At 44.8% G+C, this 22898-nt stretch overlaps 1 protein-coding gene across 1 annotated transcript in view; it reads right to left on the bottom strand.

The window, feature by feature from the left end:
- LPIN2 (lipin 2) overlaps positions 1-21189 on the bottom strand; it is a 791695-nt gene extending 770506 nt beyond the window's left edge. Inside the window, exon 1 of the mRNA XM_086965600.1 lies at positions 20974-21189. The gene's annotated coding sequence lies outside the window, so the exon portion shown is untranslated. The remainder of the gene's footprint in view (positions 1-20973) is intronic.
- Between the last annotated feature and the right edge of the window lie 1709 nt (positions 21190-22898).

Here is a 22898-nt window from a genome sequence, read left to right as displayed (position 1 = left end):
AAAATCACTCTTCAAAGTGTTTGTGCCATCATCATTCAATTTATGGCGATGTTCTCCCTCTTGCAGGCTAGATTTAACTTGAGTTCGACCCATCACAATAAAACTTAAACAATAGATTTTTCCATTGCCTTATCTCTGTGGGAAATGTTTTCTTAGGCATAAGCACCGGCATGTGCTAAGCTGCCGCCCCTGGAGGACAGCAGCTAATGTCAGCTGAATGACACACGATGAATGGGCTGTGAGGCTCTAAAGCTGACCAGGTGGCCGTAAAGAGAGAGGCTCTAAACTGCCATCGCCCCCACCTCCCCCAACAGGCAAACACTGCCAGGTTAGAGGTCAGCAAGGGACATTGCGCAGCGGACCTCGAGAAGCACACAGCTTTTTTTTTTATTTAAATAACGCAGTGTGTTTACTTCGCGTGCTTTCAACAAAACCAATTCTTGCGACTCAGGCAGCTACAAAGTTCGGGGGCCGGTGCCAAATGCCATGGTGCTGAGAATAAGGCGCAGTTTACATTAGGTTGGGCCCTTCTACGATGCCACCTCCTCAGCACAGAATGTTAAACACCTATGCAAAACGTTCACACACTGGGAATCTACTGGCAAGCACAGTGCCCGGCAACGTCTCCATTTCACCATAAGATTGAGTGAAACAACGACTGGTGAAGTTAACTCCAGCACGAACAAAATACAAGTGAGTTCGCTAGGATGACAAACTGCCCTCCATATTCAAAGGGGGGGTGGGTGGTGGTGTCCTCGATTTTTGGAAAAGTAACATTTTGGTCCAACCGTGTAAAGTTAAATAATTGTATGAAAAAAACATCCGCCTTGCTTTTATAGCTCTATCACAGTCTATAAAGTGGCCCTTAAATATGATTTTTAGTCCTATGGGGCCAGCTCGCATGGTGAATAATGTAAAAAAAAACACACATGTCAGCACGGGACCAGAGAGAAGGATCGGCGCTTCATGCTCAGTAAAATTAGAATATTTTAGACACGAGTGGTTAGTGGAAAACATCTTAACTAAATAAGCAATTTGGATATTAATCACAAAATCGGTTCTGACATTGGAAAATGAGTGCCAAGGTGTAAACACAGCAGTTTCCGCACAGCAAGACCAGTTGTTGGTATTCAATACCCTGCCACAATCCTCCTTTGCTTGTCTTTTGCTTTGCTTTACCACCCTAATTACAGCCAAGCCTCAGAGAATACACTGAGCAAGACCTAAGAGCGAGATTTCCAGAAAGAGTACAGTAAAGTGCTCTTTAAATGTCGGTACAATAAATGCAAGCATACATCCACTGCTTCTCGTTGCCTTTGAGTCAAACTCCCGGCAGCATCACTGCATCTAAAAATAAAACCATAAGAAAGGAGAGCACCATCGAGAGACAACAGGAAGAAAAAGCTGTGACTCCGGAAAATGTAGGAGAAGTTGAATAACCTTCAGTCCCAAGGAGCAGTGATGTAATCAAAGGTGCCACTGGCAGGAGAGGGGCTTTCATCTTCCCTGTCAGGTAAAACAAGCGCTACAGCAGCTCCAGTGCTCTGGCCTAGGTGAAATCTCTAATTGAACAATACTAGAGATGGCTTTCCGAGCTTGCAGCCATTTTTAGTTGGTTCAAAACATAAGATGCTACAAGGGACTTGTTTCAAAGACGTTGACTCTTGGTTGACGAGTGGTTTGACAATTTCCACCCTTGTGTATCCACAAGATATCTGGTTTAATTCAAAGCAACATGAATGCAGGGAAGGTAAAAATACAAAAGAGAGCTGGAGAAGGTGGGTTTGTACTGAAATAAATCTTTACTTGGAAAAAATGATACAGGATGGAAACATAAGTAAATTCAAGCAATGAGAGTCATGAACTAAGAAAGACAATCAATTTCTCAATAATTCATAACCCTAAGTATCAGCTCCAAATGATTCAAACAAACAACCCAGATTAAATAATAAAACGTGGTTGTAAGATGGCGTCGAACGACAGCGTTTAAAGGAGATGATAACTAGTTGTTGTTTGTTTGAATCATTTGGAGCTGATACTTAGGGTTATGAATTATTGAGAAATTGATTGTCTTTCTTAGTTCATGACTCTCATTGCTTGAATTTACTTATGTTTCCATCCCGTATCATTTTTTCCAAGTAAAGATTTATTTCAGTACAAACCCACCTTCTCCAGCTCTCTTTTGTATTTTTACCTTCCCTGCATTCATGTTGCTTTGAATTAAACCAGATATCTTGTGGATACACAAGGGTGGAAATTGTCAAACCACTCGTCAACCAAGAGTCAACGTCTTTGAAACAAGTCCCTTGTAGCATCTTATGTTTTGAACTAGAAACTGCCCAAGCCTACAAGGGTTTATTGGGTCTCCCCTGTGAGAGAACTCATTTTTAGTTGGTAGCCTTTCACCATCAGTTTGGAAAAGCTGCCAAGGTCTGAGCGGTGGTAACCCAGCTCCCTACGACTACACTTGCTTAGATAAGCAAAGGCAACAGCTGTATTGACTACTGCACTTACAAGCGAACTTTCATTAATTCACCCCGTGTTCTACATCTCAACTGAAACCTGTAATGCTTATCCTGGCTAATGTTTACTGCCTGCTGCCTTCATGCTCCCTTTTACTTGGTGAACTTTCACTTCTGATAGCTTTACCATTTGCTTGATGATTGAAACAGGTTAACTGGTATCCTTCACCATTTGTTCCTCATCTGCTGTCCTTACACCTGAGTAGGCGCGCAGTCATTCCTCACACACGCCGTCCACACCCACCTTGTGGTCTTTCACTGACTGATGCTTTCAAATCTGTCTGACATACCAGATGGCCAAAAACTTGAGGTAGCCATGCTACAATAACGCTCTGTGTGGTCACATGATTACGGTGGCTGGGCTTTATTGGTATCATGGTGTTTATGTTACAATGTTTTTTTTATATTGAGGATCATCCACCGTTTTTGATGTCCCCAAGCCACGGTTGGGAATTTAAAAAGACAGGTTGGTCTAAAAACAAGTGTGTGCCCATAGCCTTGTGACCTTCAGCCTCAACTTATCTTTGTACATTCCTACCTCCAGTTTAAATTGTTTATCAGATCAAGAAAAATTTGTCTCTATTAATCTAGTATGCTTTTTTTTCTAGAGGGTCTTGAAACTTACTGTCAGCGTGCGAGTAGGCAGAGATGAGGGATGTGTGCTATGTCAAAGGGCACCGTTGCTGAGACCTGGTGTGAGTTTCTTTTATCTTCAAAGGAACTCTCACTTAGGCTGTGCATTGCTGAGGTTGGGTGTAAATATTTTCATCATGATCTGGTCCCGACTGTGGTTATAATACTCTGCCCCACTGAGGATCCTTTGCAGCAGCAGCTGCACCAGACTATGAGGCTGGCATGTCATTTGGGCTTCTGTCCAACCATCCCCCACAAATGACACACTGGACAGGCTGTCAGAGATCATGAACAGTAGAACACAAAGTAATTTAGGATAAACAACACCATAAAACATAATTCAACATGAGCAGCTTTCTTTCTGGGAATTGATGGCCCCACCTTGTGTTTCTATCGTCAATGTTTAAACAATGTTATCTAGTCCGCTCTTTGTCATATTGACCATGTCTGCCTCTGTATCAATTTATTTGAGGTCTTGTTCATGTGTTCCCAAACCTTTGCTCAGGAAGGGTACAGGGAACAGACGGCGCCCTTCCTGCTCACTGAACCCAATTGTTACATTTAACTGTACGGCCCAGAGTTGCCGAGGAAGAGTTGGAAACCAGGGGACTGCTCACGTTTGAGGATATTAGTATTGAGAGACACTCTTAAGGATGTTATGGGACCAACCCAAGAACTATCATATCATATCACATCAGCAGCATGACCTAGCCTGTCTGCTTAAAAAATGCAATCTTAGAAAATATATTATCAGGGTATTCTGCTTTCGGGAGACAATTCGGAATGTGGACAGAAAACACTAAATTCCGACCAAAGCTTTTCTACTTTATTACACATAAAACAATCAAAAGATATTAGGATAAATGAGGACACTCCATGTGGCACCCAGAGCTATCTGTAAGAACAATCACATTTCCACCAGAGTATGCAACAGGATACTACATCTCCAGGCAGCATTTAACATTAGAGTTCATGATCAGTTGCAGTTAACATGGTTTAACTAATGGTTCCTTCCCATACCACAATCCAGAAGACTGGGACGTGAGCACTAGCTATATGTTGTTGAGGTCCTCCTTACTGCCACAAGCCAAGAATCGCCCAATAAAAAAGGCCTTTATTTTCAATGACAAACGAGGCACAGGTCGTGAACCAGACCATCCAACACAGTCTAATTCCTGCTCACACTTCTTACCAGCTGCAGCTTCATGGTTAATTCTGAGCTTCCATATGTGTCTCTCCATAAATAAACAGCCAGTGCCTCGGAGGAATCGACTGCAGATCTGACCATGGCTGCAACAGCCATATTAAGAGTACCTTCAACAGGAAGATGCTACCGAGTGGTCCCTGGGAATTTCCTCATTCAATGTAAACCTCACTAGGGTCAATGAAGAATGTTGTCAGGGCTCAAGCACACAGTGCCTACTAGCTGTTTTCACGTTTCACTACTTTGTCTCCAACTTTCTTCAATATCAATTGGAAATAGGCTATACAAATATATATACAGATCCGGAAAATCCTTAACAAACACTGGCCCTTGGTCACCCATGATACTGTTATAGACAACAGTCTCCCCAAACAAGTCTCCCTTACATTTAGCAGGGCACCATCGACAATATTCGGACTGTGTTGGGTCCTTAATCCCAGTCAGTCTGTCAGTATTATTTACAGTATTTATTCACCTATGATTATTTAGCAGGTCCATAGAAATCAATATGTTTTTTATTGTTGGAGGGTAGAGATATAAACATTTGGGTACAGGGTGGCAGACTGTATTCCAATACTTCCCCCGATATTTGCTAGAGGGAGAGATGCATATTATGGGTATTTACCTCCTATGGTTTTTTTACTTTAGGATGCTTAGTTTATGTACACAGGTTTGTCAACTTATTGATTATTAGTGATGTAGATACTTGGTTAACACAACTGGATGGTAGTTAGATCTTCATATTTTGCACATATTGCGGATTATGCACACCAAATTGCCATTTTGCACATTTGACGCGAAATTTGCACATCTGATGGGCTCATTTGCACCGTTTGGTAGATTACCAAAAGAAGCACTTGCACTTTATTATTGATACTACTATGATATTGTGTTTAGAACCTGATTAAATGAATCTAACATCCTACACTTTGAGCAGGGGGACACCTGTGATGTTTTCTTAATCAAATTGACTTTAATATTTATGTCTGTAGCCTTGAGTATAACATGTATTTTACCATGAACTTAACAAGGTTAATGCATTCCAGGATCATTTAATTTGTATAGTTGCATATATGTATATACAGTTTTTAATACCATGTATTAGACCCCCGCTTTTATATATTTTGGGTATTTTACTGATATATGTGTACAAAACAAGCCGAGTAACCCGTTATTTTAATGTCATTGAAAACTCCAACATAGTATGTTTTCTATGTCCTTGCCTTAAGCACTCACACGTGACGTCAATGCAATCATCACTGGCACTTTAAAAGGTTGACACCGATTAAACAACATAGTCATGTGAACAAGGCTCGTGGAGCCGAAACGACATGGACTTTACCTGCACTAATTAATAAAGGAGAAAAGGAAACTTTATTGGTCCTTGTCCGAGTGTTACTTACCCTGGCTGGTTGTTACTCCAGAGCGAGGTGAGACGGCGGAATGGAGAGAATATATATATATATATATATATATATATATATATATATATATATATATATATATATATATATATATATATATCCTTGCTTCCAACTACTTAAAAATCTATCAGTTGATTGTGCAGCTCGATTAAGATCTGGGATAATTTATATTAAGCAATAATAACAGATCGGAACATGTCAAAACTAGAGAAACCACTTCAGAACCTATCTGCCTCCAGAGTTAACATCCAAGCCACGCTTATTATTAATGTACACTGAACAACAACAAGGGAACCACGAGAGACACTCCCAAACATCTAAAGAATAGAGGCCCAGATGCATGAAGCTAACAAGCAATTACAATGCAATGATCTCGGCATTATTAAAAGGTAGAGCTATTGGCATTTCTCATGACTTTTTTTTTAAAATCATAAATAAATGGCTGTGTCATTTACATTGCCAATAGCTTAATTGTTAAAAAAAATGGTATGGTCATGTACAATGCCAATAGCTTAATCGCTCGCAAATGCATGACCTATTGCATTTCAACCCACACAGAGCCACCCAAACATACAGAGCCACCCACACATAGAGCCACCTACAAAACAAGATTCAGGCACACAAATACACTTATATGGCACAACAGAATGGAAAGGCGTCCCCTGCACTGGCGTGGTAAGCAATGCCTTGGGTCCGGCACTTTTTTATTTACAAATTAAGCACTGAATTACTAATAGGTTGTGGGTGAAGTGGGATCTGAGAGGAATAAAATCAGTAACTGTAGTCCCTATTTTAATAGAACACTTTGGAGCATTTTTCTGCATATTAAATATCTGATGTTAGTTAAGCTTAGTAGCTATAATGGCGTTTAATGTACTGACCCCTGTAAGCATAGAAGTCTGAACTGATTTTGAGGAGATGTGAACCCGTAACTTTCTTCCTGCCTCTAGTATGAAATTGTGACCCTGCCTGCCTGTGTCACGAAGTCACGTTGTTCTTGTGTGGTCAGTGTGTCCACGACTGTCTGATGTTGCATACCTCTGACTGTTGCTGTAAGTCTGCCCTTCCATCTTCCTGTCTTTTCTCCGACTGTGTGACCCTGTCAGCCTCTCACTGAGTCAGATTGTTGTTTTGTCAACCTGCAAGTCCCATGACTGCCTGATGTTTTCTGCCTCGGACTGTTGTAGTGTGTCTGATGTTCAAGCTTTCTGTTTCTTTTATGACTGTGTGTGCCTGTCTGGCGCTGAGGCAGATTGTTGTTTAGTGTTTGCCTTTCTGTCTCCCTCCCCTCCTCTTCTATGACACTGTGATCCTGCCTGCCTGTGCCAGAAGTGCAGCGGCAACGTAAAGCGCTACGTAAACAACAGGTTAGTTATCTTCCCAGATTGCATCTCCATCATTCCACTACACTCCGGGGAAATGCTTTCATTCTGAACGGCAGGATGGCTCAGTGAGTTGAACATGTGTCCCCGGCACGTGAGGTGGGGTGCGGATTCCAGCGAGGCTGACTGAGCCTTCCGTCCATTGGGCATTGTGAAATTGAGACTTTTTGATTTTACGGTGTTTAAAAACACAGACCCGTTGGTTTAAGCGCTACACAACAAAAATTGTTATATTAAAACAGGAAAACTACCCTGGCAGAGCTGAAGAGGGTGATATAAATTTGACTCACTCCTTATGGTAATTACAGTTGATGGAGTTAAAGTGCCTTCCTATTGCGAACACTGTTGACACACATCAGTCCCTTTTTGGCATCTTCTCTGGAGACTGGGCTGTGGGAGACCCGGAGGTGTGAAATGAGGACAAAGTGACCCATAGAGCGCCCAGAATGAGCGCCGGAGGCGCTGTACTGTGGCTGTTATATCTTAAACACTCCGGGGCCCATCCTGTCCAGAGCAGTGTGTCTCCAGCAGGCACAAAAATGCAGTCTTGCTCAGAGCTATGTGTGTCCCTCAGTAGGTGCAGATACACAGTCAACTCAGAGGAGTGTGTGTCCCCCAGCAGGCACTGAAACACAGTAGGCAATGAGCTGTCTGCATCACCAGTAGTCCCTGAGAGACATCAAACGCCCTCTTTATTATACTTTATAAAATTAGACTTTACGTTTTTGGTTAAAATAAGACCAAATAAAACCATACATATTCATAAACAACGCACGTTTGTAGCTGTTCACTCAGGTAAAACACATGACTTGCGCTTTCAACTTATAATAAGCATTTGTAGGAGAGGGTGTGGAGAAGAAGAGCTCGTAGGGTGAGTTTGGGGTGAGACTGCTGAAATGTTTGTGGCTGAGGGGGTGCTCGCTACAGACCCTCTCCCAGGCCCTAGGCAGCCTTTTCATCTGTGCCCCATTGATGGCGGGTGCTAGTGTTGGGGTGGGGAGGGAGTGTGAGGTGGGCAGGTGTGGGGATAAAGAGCTGGTAGGTTGAGTGACCCAGAGTGTGGGGCTGGGGGGTGACAGACAGAGAAGAACCTCGTGACCAAGGAAGAGTTCGGTACAGACTATCTCACAGGCCGAAGTCTTACTATCTTTGCCCATTGAGGGTGATGGGTGCTGTAGGGATGAAGAACTCGTAGGGTGAGTTTGGGGGTGAGACTGAGGAGAAGCTTGTGGCTGAGGTGAGCTCGCTGCAGACCCTCTCCAAGGCCTGAGGAAGTCTTTCAGTCTGTGCCCCATTGAAAGCGGGTGTTTGCTTTGGGGCTGGGGTCGTGACCGTGTGTCTGCAGAGGGGCTCTTCTGTAAATGTTGTTTCAGGTGGCGGCGCTTGTGGGGGAGAGGGGTTTAATGAGCTCGATCATGCAGCAGACATTGGCATTAATTTTCTTTATTTAAGACGCCGGAGAGGTTTTAAAAAACTGTAATGGGTAAACACATCTCGATCCCTCTCGTAGCCCACTCCCTGTTACAGCCCCCCTCTCAGGATCTCTTCGGCCGCTTTCATCTTGGGAATTTCCGTGTTTGTATTGAAAGTAGAATGTGCAGAAATAGCACATTTTGCTGAAGCGCGAGTGCTGCCGGGTGCGGGAGCAGGCACTGCCTTAACTCAGGCGGCGCAGCACCGGTAGGCGGGCACTACACAGTCAGTGCATGCAGTGCAATGTGAGAGTAGGCCTGGTACTGTGCTCCTATGGTGGGTGCTGTACTTAGTGGGCCAGTGCTGCGGTCCGCAATCAGTACAGCACCCTTAGGGCAGGTGCTGTGTTACCACGATACTGCACTCAGATGTTCAACTCAGTGAGTACATACTGTTCTGGCTGAGCAGGCACTGTGCTCATTGCACAAGTACTGCCACCCCCACCCCAGTAGGCACTGTGCTCACTGAACAGTTGTTGCTCTGAGCAAACACCGCACTCAAATACGCGGGCACTGCATTTGTTGTACACACTCTACACTCAACTCATCGAGCAAGTCTTTGACCCGCCATGGTTTTATTCACTGAGAATGTACAAACGCACGTGCATCAAACACAGAGCCACCCCTAATAAACTCAGTAACAGACAACGAAAAGCATACATTTGCAAATGTAAAGAATGCAGTGAGCTTTTTTTCAAGATACGTGTTCTAATATTCAGTGGCTATGTCAGAGACCGTATTACACACAACAAGGGCTGCGGGTACCGCGGAAAGAGGAGGGAGGGGTGGGGGACAGACTCTGAGCTCCGATAGTAACAAACAACGAAAAGCATACGTGGCTATGTCAGAGACCGCATTACACACAACAAGGGCTCCGGGTACCGCGGAAAGAGGAGGGAGGGGTGGGGGGCAGACTCTGAGCTCCGAGAGAAACACGGGCCATAAGAGTGCGCTGGGATCCAGCACTGGGCAAAACTGTGGCGAAATGAGGGAGAACACCGCCTTAAACATTAGGTAGCCGGCCAGCACCGCTAAGACCAGAGTGCCGACCTGAGAGCGCGAGGCAGAAGTATACATGCTAATGCGTCCATGAGTGGCCATGTGCGCAGTTTAGTCCCGGAGTTCACCACCGGCAGCTTCTGGATTTCCTCCGGCGGCGGTCGTCCAGAAATGGTGTCACAAAAGCGGTGCCATTTTTGCGATTCGGGGGCTTGTTTTTAGCAGTTGAGTGACGGATGACGTCACGGTTTAAAAACTGAAAAAAACACGCCCCGAAGCGCAAAAAGACGGGGCTTGAACAGAGTGACGCCCCTCTCCTCCAATGGCTGGCCTCCGTTTAGGAAGCTAGCCAATGGAGAAAAGGGGCGGGTTCAAGCCCCACTGTAGCCAAAACATAAAATCTCGGACTTACGCAGTGCGACGCAGGCAGAGACCTAAAAAACGCTCGCAAAGGGGCAGATTCTCAGAACCTGCCCCTTTGCGACCGGTATTTTTGCATTTGGGATACATCATTCCAAATGCAAAAATCGCAAATTAAGAATTTGCTAAATTGCGATTACTTGCATTAAAGGAATCTCAAATTGAGATTCCTTAAATGCAATGCATTAAAGTTAAAAAAATAGCGATTTAGCTAATAGGGCTAGCAAATTACCATGAAGTTCAACTTCATGGTAATTTGCAAAAACTTTGAAAAATGCACTAAAGTGCATTTTTCAAAGTTTCATGTTGCGCACACACATGCCCTAAGGGCATGTGTGTGCGCAACATATGTGCACAGATCAATTTCAGGGGTGCAACAGGGTGTCCTTTGGACACCTCTGCACCCTTGAAATCGCATTCTCATTTTGCGATTCGCTAATTGCGATTCGCAAATTGAGAATGTCTTCCCATTCATTCCTATGGGCCTATAGACCCATATGAATGAATGGGGAGAAGGCGCAGGAGGCCGCGTTGGAGTGGGAAATGTTGGTGCAGGCCCTCAGGGATTATTGTGCCCCCAGCGACTCTGAAGATGAAGAAGTGACTCGCCCTGAGTCCCGGTAAACGTTTGCACTCTTGGTCCTATTGCTTTCCCCGTGGGTCCCATGGCAGATCCTGTGGCGGTAGCTCCCGGGCGCTGGTGGCGGGGGTGGGCGGGGTTTCTTTTGGTTAGTAGTATTTTGTGGGTGGGGGTTTCCTTTTGGGTTTATAGGCTTGTTTGGAAAAGCAGATGACGGACAGTGGATCATCCGGACCAGCTCAAGCATCCTGCTGAGCCCCCATTGCATCTCGCCGCCCGACCCCAGGGTTGTGGGCCGGATGGCTGTGTACGAAACTTACGACGGGGGGCCAGAGGGTTTTACTAGGTTGATATTGCTTGTGATACAATGCTGATCGATATTGTAACGATTTACTAATTCCTGCAATAAAAATATATTTAAAAAAAAAAAAATGAATGAATGGGGAGGTATTCCTTAATTGCGACTCGCAAATTGCGAGTCGCATTTAAGGAATTTTAAGAAATCGCTATTTTTAAAGTGATTTCTTCTTGCATAGCATTTTGCTATTCCTTATTAGCGATTCCTTATTTTTCACTAATAAGGAATCGCAAAATGGATGCTTGATGCATCTGGGGGAGAGTGACAGAGCCCGGGGACACAAGCAAGAGACAACTGTTAAGTAACCAGGAAGACAAAGCAATATGAAACCTAGAGCACTTCAGCGCTCAGAACGTACACGGTGAAAGGAAATGATCGCCGAAAAGGTTCTGCAATCGAGGGAAGCAAGCAGTGCAAATAAGATAAGCAAGAGGCGAACAGGATGATTTAGAAAAAAAGGAAAAAAAACACAGTAGGGGAAATCTAGAATAGGAAAGTTTCAGAGAGTTGGAGACATGCGGCGCAGCATAGCCATTAGACAACAGCACAAAACACAATTAAAAGAAATGTTAAATCGCTCCAGGTGATGTACATTTATTCTGGTTCACAAACACTACCACAGGCGGCATCTTAATTTCACTTCTGAAATGAGCGTTAATACAAGTCAATGGAATCAGTCAGTACACACATCAATCTTTTTGAGAAAAAAAACTAATGCTGTCAAATACTGCAAATCAAACACTCACCCCCAGTCAACTGATCTGGGTTTAATCCATCAACATTCTTTAGCTCACTCCACCACCCCAGTTCAGTCCCCTTTTGTATCGCTTTGTTCGCCCTAAGTTGGCAGGGTATGCTCAGACGTGAGTCCCTTGCTCACTTGGCCCTGGATTCAAGATAGCATGGCAGATGAGGATTATGAATCCGAAACCAGTCCCAGGATGCTTATTTCTGGTCTGGGAAAGACATGGCTTGGTAGTTCGGACTGGACTGTGCCCATGAGGCACAGGGTCAGAGCTGATTTGCATATAGCCAGTGTCTAACCCAGGGTGGTGTGGAGTGCAAAAAAACGATGGATTTAGGCCCAGATCCTTGTACTGGGATGAATGTATGACATTGTCCTACATTCTGTCCATCAACTGTGTTTTTTGCAATTTTCACCCCGAGTGTGCTGGGTATACTCAGACGTGAGTCCCAGGCTCTCCACACCACTGGAGTCAAGCTATCCAGGCTGATGAAGGCTGATAGCCAGAAACCGGTCCTTGGATGCTTGATTCCAGTCTGGGAAAGACATGGCTTGGTAGTTCGGACTGGACTGTTCCCATGAGGCACAGGGTCAGAGCTGATTTGCATATAGCCAGTTTCTAACCCAGGGTGGTGTGGAGTGCAAAAAAAACGATGGATTTAGGCCCAGATCCTTGTACTGGGATGAATGTATGACATTGTTCTACATTCTGTCCATCAACTGTGTTTTTTGCAATTTTCTCCCCGAGTGTGCTGGGTATACTCAGACGTGAGTCCCAGGCTCTCCACACCACTGGAGTCAAGCTATCCAGGCTGATGAAGGCTGATAGCCAGAAATCGGTCCTTGGATGCTTGATTCCAGTCTGGGAAAGACATGGCTTGGTAGTTCGGACTGGACTGTTCCCATGAGGCACAGGGTCAGAGCTGATTTGCATATAGCCAGTTTCTAACCCAGGGTGGTGTGGAGTGCAAAAAAACGATGGATTTAGGCCCAGATCCTTCTACTGGGATGAATGTATGACATTGTTCTACATTCTGTCCATCAACTGTGTTTTTTGTCAAATACTGAAACACATCGGTTGGTCTAATTTTGCAGATATCTGGACCACAAACTAAAAAAAGATGTCAAGTACGTTGAATTCAACATTAAGTCCTGCACTCACTCTGGGAGAAGAGGGTTTTTCTACATGCAAAGAAATAGTTCCGATAGACCTCGTCAAGAGTATCACAGTACCTTAATGACCCACTGTGAGAAAGTTTGCTTCTACACATCAATATCATTTAAGTCCTACTGGACCAGCAGCACCTGCTCCCTTTGAGTGAGGGTGCACAGAGTGGCATATATATATATTTCTTTGGGGTTGGATCCACCTCAGTTTATCAAAAGTTACTGTATTCACGTCCCCACAATCTACTCTCAAGGGACACAAGTGGTTAGAAGGGAGGGTTACATGCTGGTGCCCAAATTGTATGAATGTCATCTTCTGTAGGGCTATTTCAATGAGGAGCATGAACATGTTGACCCTGAAATATAATGCTGCTTACCCTTTATAATAGGAAGGCCTTCGATCATGTGGGAGGTGGAATTTTGTGCATATATGGATGAGAGCCCATCTCTTCAACATTACTTGTAAAAGAATGTCCATCATAGACTACAGAATTCCATCCCCTCTGGTTACAATGGGAGTGCAAATATTTAGAAACATATGTTTGCACCATGGCCCATAAGACTGGTGTCACTGCACGTCAAAGAGGTGCGAAAATCAAAGTACTGTGGTGAAAAGGTATGCCCAGGTGTACTTTTGAAGCAGAAGGGTGGACATTAGATTGACAGTTGCTGACTGAGAGCTTCCAGTCTTCTCTTTTGCATGGGAGAGATAGGTTATTAAGATACGGTGCAATGGGCTGAGGACTGGTAATACAGCCCGGAGCTGTAGTCAGCAATAACCAAATCAGTTGGAGTTTGTTAAGAAACCTATTGGACTGTTGTTCAGAGCATGAAGGAAATGTTGCTGTAAATCGGGGATTCAGTGAATGTAGGCCAAGTGGAAATATATATTTTTAAGTAGTTTGGTAAATATCTATAGAATGATCAGACCTCAAAGCTGGAGAAGGATGGTGAAGAAAAATTGAAAGGCAGTAGACCTCAGCAACCCTGCAACACCCGTCACTGGTAAACACAAGTTTCTGTTTAGGGACAGAGAGGAGGGTAGCTGTGGAGGGGTTTCTAGGCAGTTCCTGCTATTTGTACGCTAATCGCTGCTACCGCTTTAAAAAATATTTTAAAAACACATTTGTCTGAATATATTATCTCTGCTCCCTATGACTTGTACCGTATGAATTTGCTGTACCTACTGATCAGACTATTCTCTGGTGTCTTGTGTAACGACGCTACACTTACTTTAAGACAGGGGAGTCCGGGTCGGCTGCTACTTCCTGTTCTCCCCTGGCCGACAGCTACAGACGCCATTTTGCTCAGTGTGCGCTACAGTTGTCAGAAGGGCTTCCCCATAATAAATGTGCTGCGGACGCGCGCAGGGGGCTCACCGCTGGTGCGCCAAAGGCATGCTTAAGGCATCCCCATCTCTGCCTGTCAGCATCCCGGAAGCGGCCATAAGCTTTCCCGGGTCTACAGCCACAACGAGCTGCTCCTGCTCCGTCCTCGTCTTTGTAACTACTCAAGCCGCTGGGAGGTTTTAGATAACCCCTTCACCGTCTGCAAGAGTTGAGATTACTGCCTGTCTACAGGCCTGGATGTCTCCCCGCGACCCAGTACCTATTTTAGGGGTAGACATAGGGGGGCCTTTAATTAGAGCGGCAATGATTAATACCCGCTCGCTAGGGAAATACCATTATGACATTTTTTACCTTTCTGATAAGCCGCTCAATCTCTTATTTATAACTAAGACATGGCTTAACGAATTTTCTAACCCTGTAATCGAGATGGCCATTCCTGAGGGATATAAGATTTCCTGCACTGACCACAAAGTCGGTAGGGGCGGTGGTGTTGCAGTGGTACATAGGGATAAGTGGGACTTCCAGCGTGGCAAGTCTCTGTTGCTGGGAGAGTGTGAAGCTTTGGATATTTGCATCACCATTTCTCCATATTTCTCACTGGGTAGCTCATTGGTCTATAGACCCCCCCCCCCCCCAAAAGCCGGCAGGTTATTTTCTTAAAGCCTTGGGAGGATGTCATCATTCCCCGTGCATTACGCTTCACTCACTATCTTTTCCTTGGGGATCTTAATATTCATCAGGACCGGGAAAATGCAGGGAATACCCGGGAATTTTTGGATTCACTAAACCTGCCCAGCTCACTCAATGGGTCGGTTCATCCACGCACTTAGGTGGTCATATCCTTGATCCAATTTGCTCCAACTTTCCCATTATTGTTGATGATCTTCTTCCGGTGCCTTGGTCCGATCATTTCCGGACTTATTTTTCCTGGGACACGGGCATCAACTATTTACCGGGCCAGTCTGGTCACGGGCGTGCCTCCGTCAAAATTGACCATATGACTTTTAGCCATGCTCTGGCTGGGTCACGGCCAGTCCTCCATAAGGACCTGGAGCGGGCTCTTGCTAGCTTTTCCAGTTAGATCACGCAGGTGGTGGAGCACCTCTCTCCTGCGTCACTCCATAGGCGTTCCAGAGATTCTCCCTCGAAACCTTGGTTCTCCTCTGAGCTCAAAGCTCAGAAGCAACAATGCAAAGAATTGGAAAGCTGTTGGCGTCAAGACTACTGCCCATTGGCTAAGTTGGCCCTTAGGAAAGCCCAGAATATCTACTATACCTCTATATCCCAAGCTAAAAGCGTTTATTATGCAGATCGCATAGCTCTGTTCAGAAATAACTCCAAGGAAATCTTTTCCATTATGCAAAGCTTTCTGGCTCTTAGAGCAGAGTCTTTCATGCTTCCTTCCTCGGCTGCCTGGTGCGAGAAACTCTCAAATTTCTTTGCTGACAAGATTCGTACTCTCCAGGTGTCTTAATATCGGCAACCATGCTGCAGCAGGGATCTTGCCTCTGGAGATGCTGTCTGTCACCTCATTTACATCTACTTCTCTGGGGCCCTTTACACCTATTGACCCGTCTGACTCACTGATGGTTCTCAAAGCCTAGAAATCAGGGTCTCCGTCTGACCCCTGTGCAGCTAGGCTGCTGGCATCGGTCTCAGTGACAGTCAACCCAGAGGTCAGCGGTCTCATCAACTTGTCCCTCCAGGAGGCTTTAGTCCCTGCAGCTTGGAAACAGGCCAAGATCTTGCCACTCTTAAAAAAAACCTTGTTGGATCTGTTGAACCCAGTGAGTTATCGTCCCATCTTTCTCCTACCCAGTGTGGTGAAAATCTGCAAAAAGGTAGTAAATAAACAGCTTACTGACTTAGTCGAAGGCTCTGGCCTACTCCATCCGGCTCAATCCGGGTTCAGAGTCTCTTATAGTACTGAGAAATCTCGGAAGCCATTCGGGAATGCATGGATTCTAGCGGCAGGGTGACTGATTTTGTAGGACCTCTCTGTGGCATTCGATACCGTACCTCACTCCCTGATGCTGGCTTGTCTTGCAGACATAGGAATCTCAGGTTTGGCTGGAGTTGGCTGAAGTAATTCCTGGAGGGCCGAACGCAACAGGTTTTCCTTCCTCCCCTCAGATTGTGACCACAGGAGTGCCTCAGGGGTCCTCTTTGATCCCCCTTCTTTTTAACATACATGTCACTCCCCCGATTCAGTTGGCTTAAGAGCTTGGAGCCAGAATTAATGCATACGCCGATGATACACAGCTTCTGTTTACTTGAAGAAAAAAAAACGAGTGTTCCACTTCTTCGGCAAAAAACTGTCTGACAGCAGTTTTTCAATGGCTCTCCTCTGTGCAATTAAAATGCAACGATGATAAATCAGAAGTCCTCCTTTTTGGGAGTTTCCCCCATCAGATTAGGGAAGCACTCTGGCCTGCTGATAATCCCATGCTGGCTTCAGCGGGACAACCCGCAAAAAATCTTGGGATTTGGTTTGAAGGGAATCTGTCTTTTACTACTCAGATCAAGAAGCTTGATGGGCATTGCTTCAGGATACTTAAATCCCTCCGAAAATTTCTCCCGATTCTCCCTAGGGCGCCCAAGGAAACAGTTACTTGCGGTCTGATACTCTCTCGTATTGACTATGCCAACGCCTTGTACATTGGCCTGCCGGGCTTTCTGCTGAATAGACTGCAGGTAGTCCAGAACGCAGCAGCCAGGCTTATTTTTAACATCCCTATAAGATCAAGTGTAAGACAACGTCTGCGCAAACTTCACTGCCTGCTTGTTGCAGAAAGAGTTAAGTTCAAAGCCCTTGTCGTGGCACATTCTGCCTTGTATGGATCTGGCCCATTCTTTCTAAGGAAACGCTCCCGGTCTATGTTCCTGTTAGACAGCTGCGCTCAGCTTCTAGCTCACCTCGCTTTTGTCTCAAGAGAATAGGTAGCAGCTCTCTTGCTTTCAGGGCCGCATCGGCCTGGAATTCGCTTCCATTCGCCCTTCGCAGCACCCAGGACCCCATTCTATTGAAGAAAAAAAAAGACTTAAAATGTTTCTTTTCATCTAAAAATCGGCCTTTCCTTACCCTTTTGAGGCTCGCGCCGGGACACTCTTTGGAGTATCTGAGCACACTACAAGCTTCAATAACATAACAGTTTAATTTTAAGTCTGTATGCGAGTTGTGTGGATATACCACAGAGAAGGCAAGGCCCCTGTGAGTGAGGCAGAATATGCTTTTATTGTAATGAAACTTAATGCAAGAATGGTCCAACGCCATATATGCGTTGTCTGGCTGGGTGGATATAATACCTTGCTCTCTGATTATTTGCTACTCTTTCAGTTCGCCAAAAATAGGCCACTCCTACTGACCAGAAATTACATAACTGATGTTAGTGCCATATTACAACAGCTTGAACATTTCCCGATCATAAAGGCTCCAGAATATTTTATCATTTCTTTTTTTGATTTCAGTAATTTTTTATTGAAAATAAAGAGCATATTTACATGGTACTGGGTGAAACACATGGGGAAAAAAGAAAGAAAGAAAAAGAAGCGCCGGGGGGGGGGGGGGAATGGGTTGTCAAGCATTGTCTACATTGGCTTAAATTAGTTTGGCTCTGGACAGTCCATTCTTCAGCTTGTTTCATCTTCTTCTCTCCGTTCTTGCTGGTACCAGTTTCCCCCCCCGTATCCCTTTGCATCCAGTATGGTTATCTTTCCGCCCCCCTGGTTATGAGAGGAGATAGAAGATCAAAAGAAGAAAGTGTCTGAGTAGAGAGAGACGTAGGTGCATTATGTTGTTGGGTAGGGTGCATGTGTACGTTTTGTAGTGTTGTCTGGTCTTGGTGTTTAGGGTGGTTTGTGGGAGGACAAGAATATTTTATCATTTTAATGCTTTAATACCCGGCAAGTAAATAGTGGACTGATCAACGATAGTTATTGTAAGTAGTCATTCTACAACAATTGAAAGTTCTGATTTAGTGTACTGCTCTTTGGACTAGTGGAACTAGAAATGCTCAAAGAACATCCTGGTGCAGGCCATGTGCTCATGGCTGGTGCAGAACCAGATGAGCTGGAACACAGGATGGCTTCCATGACACGATTCAGGATAAAACGAGAACAGCCTGCCCTGAAGTAACCATGCATACAAGTAAGCTAACTAGCTAGCTTTTCAGAGCATATGAGTGAATACGGCAGGCACATTTCTATTGTAAAAAATGGCTGAAGTTGCACATTTGTATTTTCTCTCATTTAATTACTTATATTTTACTTAATCGCAGCATACCATGAAATGTACAGACTTCTTCAGTGCCCTTCGGTTTTTAGGAGGGCGTGCATTTCAATTAATTACATTTTAAATGTGAGGAGAAACTGAGCAAGTTGGTGAATTGGGGGTTCAAAGATGGTGGGACACTCTAGAAAGGTAAGGGAAAAGAGTCCTGCGAACAGTTAAAAGTAGGTTACAGCCTACTTATGAATTACATTTGCTGAAAAGAGCAGCCAACTTTCTGTGATTCGTGGCAAATGAGGACACTTGATTTGGTAAAGCCCCTTTCTCCCTGCTCTGTGTTTATACAGAGATAAGATTACCATTTTAGCAAACATGGGCTTGTTTACTTGCGCATCCGGTAAATCGCTGCTAGCACTAGAATAGATCACATGTAGAACAGCCGAGCTGAACTTAACAAAGTATCTTGTATAAGTCGTGGATAAGTTCACTGAAACGAGAGTTTCAAGCAGCATGCCCAAAGCTAAGCAGATATTAAGAGTCATCTGAAAATCAGATGTGTGACAGTTTCAGTTAGGGATAACCTGAACTTTTAAGATGACTACAGATACAGGTGTGTGCTGCATAGCTCTAGAATACATAAATATATTTTAATGCATTCTTTGGGAAAACAGAAGATCATACAAGTTGACAGTGTTTCCCCAATCTGTCAAAATTATCACCAAATGTCTACATTCTCTAGATAAATCAGTTGCTGCTTTAAATGTGAGCCACTGGATGGTTATGTTTTCATAAAATCTCGTGCCAATTAAAAAAGGCAAGGGAATGAGAATAAACGAATCAAATGTATCTGAAGTGATGCACTTTTCCAAAAACCCATTCATTCAACATAGCTGTAAGTTAAAAAAATAACAACCTTTTCCTGAAGGAGTGTTTTCCAGTCAAAAACAGCAAGTTAGCGCCAACAGACCGGCTTTTGTTGAGGAGCCGGGTCTCAAGTTACTTCAGTGTGTGTGATCTGAGCCTGTAACGCTCAGACTGATCCATTCCAAACAACCAACATCCATAGTCAGAAAACAGAAACAAGGAGGATGCTTTGTAGCCAAAAATATGATTTTACTCGTACTTGGCTTCATAACTCCGTGTTACTTTCAGGCCCCCAAATGAGATGTTAAAGCCGTATACAAACCCGACTAAGCAATTACACTACCCGGGATTCAGTTGCCCGTTCCTTTTATTTATAAAATGCTGCGTACACCATCTAGTGGTTCCATGGTGCTGGTGATTAAACACAATTAGGCTCATACATATTGGGGGGGGGGGGGGTAACTATATAATCAAAAGGCTTTAGCACATCTATTACTAAGTGATGTGTATGTCAAAGCATAACCTCGATGGATAGGATACACTGTAAGTAACCTCACTGACACCTGTCACTGGCTTGACTCAGAACATGCTTTGATGACTGATGAGACTTCCTTTTATCTCCGGGGAATCTGATCACTGGCAGCACATAGGTAAACTAAACAAGCTGGTTAGCCCTTATTCGCTAAACGAGTGATAAGAGAGGGTGGGGGAGGGCAGTGACTTCAGCATGTCGACAGAAGTGAAACTGTGTACTTCCTACATGCAAGACAATATGCAGGGCGCAGGCAGGGAAGAGGCTGAGAGTGTCCAGAACTCGTGATGATAGTTCTATGTTTTCACACTGTGAAAGTCTGCGCAGGCTTCGAGGCGCTCGACTTGATTTCAGAAGGGTCACCTAACGTTTTGGGGAAATTTAGAACTGTGATCCCAGGTTTTGGCTATTTGGTTCCATTTTTTACTCTCGTTTCTTTCTGTTCAGCAAGTTAATGTTGTGGGGGTTGAGGATGGGCGTTTGTTAAGAGTCGTGAACATTTCTTCAACGAGTACCCAAAATCACATTTTATTTATTTAAATAAATAAAAAACCGCTGTGCAATAAAGTGTTCTGGGTGCTTCTCACAACGGGGCCTACCCTCACTCCCAAACTCCGCTTTCAAATAGAGTGAGTGTCGTGCGGGGCTTGAATTGTGGGACACATTGCGCCTCAGTCAGCACCTTGAGAGATAAGAGGATGACGGTGCTCTGGAAAACATAGTATTACAGAGGCTAGGAACAGAACTGACAGAAATGAATTGGCATACTTGTCACCTCTTTTCAGAGTACCATCTCGAATTGCTTAATAAATAGTGCCCATGGTCCCTGGAGGAAAAGGCCACTAAGTGAGAGTGAATGGGCACTATAAATATGACTGAAGAGCAGGCAGGAGAGTACTAGCTCCACTAAAGACACAGCAGGACCACAGCTCGGGACCTCTCGGAGGCAGCGGATCAGCACTACACAGGTGGCTCGTGCACCACACTGAGGACGTACCAAGGGCTGTAGGCAGGGAGCACTGGGCTGCCGGGAAGCTGAAGGGACACGCACCAAGCTGCACGTTGTCTCCGACCACAAGCTACATCACACTCACCGTTCTGTGCGGAGCCGGTCTTCACTCAGCGGACTTATCTGGCAGTCCCCAGACTGGGTATGCCGGTGCGGCCGGACGCGCCCCTCCCTCCGCTGCCACCAACGGGCCCCGGGATCCCAGCCCCCGGGGGAGGTGCTGCTGGGAGCTCCGCTCCTGCCCTGCACCGGCCCTGGCACCTCCAGCTGCTGTTCTGAGCCGCTACTGCCGCCGGCCTCTGACGTCAGCGGATGGCTCCGCCTCCCTAAAGCGCGTGCTCGGACTCGCTGTGCGCGCGGTAGCGCAGCGCGCGCCTCGCTCTGTTGGTAGAGAATGTTTTTATCCCCAAGAGACAACTGACAGTCGCGGGCGCTGGCAGTTTGGTGAGACCGGGGACAGGACCTTCGGGGAGGACCGGGTACTACTTCCCTCAGTATTCGCTGCTATTTTAGTTTAATTGCAGAAGGATCGAAACTCGTATATACGCTTAACGACAGGGGGCGTGTTTTTTCAAAAACACAGTATTTATTTATTGATTAGGCCTTCCAACCAGAAGTGGTGTAAAAAATTCCAATCTAAGCATAGGAAGACGTTACTATTGTGGACAACTTAAAAGAGAAGGACGGAGTAGCATTCAAAAGGCATAGTAATACTATAACACGAATCGAAAATAACAATGTTTAAACCGCTGCGTTTGGTGTATACAAACAGAGAATCTGAGCTATCATGTATGGACGGACGTAATGCACGTTGGGGGTGAAGTCAGCGTGCACGATGCGACTAAGAAGAGTAATATGCCTAAGTATTCACCAACTGATATCTGTTAAACTATAATACTGGTACCACGGAATGCGCGCTGGTCGCTAGGGGCCTTGAGCCAGTTGTATGGTATCCATGGAATACATAAGGACATGCCTGCACAAAATGGCGCTTGCCTTTTAGATTGTTCTTACAATCCCTTAGAAATTATAAACTGCTTGTATCTAATTCCCAGGCCCTTCTCTTTGAACTCCATATTTGTCTACTGGTCTGGGTAAATATTGATTAGTTTGGAGTTTCATAAGGCATTACATGTCATCGGGCCACTGTGGAGTGATAGTACAGAAAGGAAAAAAAAATGGCAATGCAAGTTCTAAAACCATGACCGTTCAACCATATGGTTGGGATGTGGAATTCTGATATTCCCTCTGCTTGCTCAATTGGCAATGATAGTCTAATTCAGAGACTGAATGAGAAGTTCATTTTTTTGCGTTTTCTGAATTGAAGGAATGAACCGTTTTTGTTCCTGAACCCCACAGGATCTTCCAAATAACTATAGTTTCCTGAAGGACTATTGTTGAACCAAGTAGGCCGAGGGTAATCACACAATCCTGATCGTGACATGATGGCATGCCAGTTTCAGATGGCACCCAAGACTTGTTCCCTAGTTTGTCAACCGCATAACGTAGTGTTTTGAATTTTATCTTGAACGCCAAAGGGAGCCAATGGAAATTTTAAAGAGCTTGTTTAACGTGGTCCCATTTATATAAGCGGAGGCACTTTCTGGATGTCTGATTTTGCACCCTTTGTAGCTCGGTAATGAGTATTGTTTTAGAGGACATTATAGTCTAAATTACGGTATTCTAGTTGGGCCATGGTGAAAAAATAGTGGTTGGGAGTGCTGCTGGAACACAGCACTGTACAACACAGGATAACAAAATGGCAGTGCATTTAAAATATGAATATTAAAATGCTGAGGCTTTTGCGGGCTTCAAACCCTTCAGTGTGGGCGTCAGCCAGTGTCTGATGCCCTCACCACCACCCCAGTGTGACTGTCAGCCAATGTTGGAGTTGGCATCAAAAGGACCCTCTGGTGCTTACACTAGAGGGATTAATGGTAAGCTCGGGCTACTTGGGAAGAGCTTCCCCAGCAGCCTAAGTCTGTTTATTTTTTGGGGATAATGACGATC

Source organism: Lissotriton vulgaris, chromosome 4_1 (assembly GCF_964263255.1).
Source record: "Lissotriton vulgaris chromosome 4_1, aLisVul1.2, whole genome shotgun sequence".
Classification (NCBI taxonomy): domain Eukaryota; kingdom Metazoa; phylum Chordata; class Amphibia; order Caudata; family Salamandridae; genus Lissotriton; species Lissotriton vulgaris.
The sequence above is the reverse complement of the archived record's forward strand: the minus strand, read 5'-3'. Positions and strand labels throughout refer to the sequence as shown.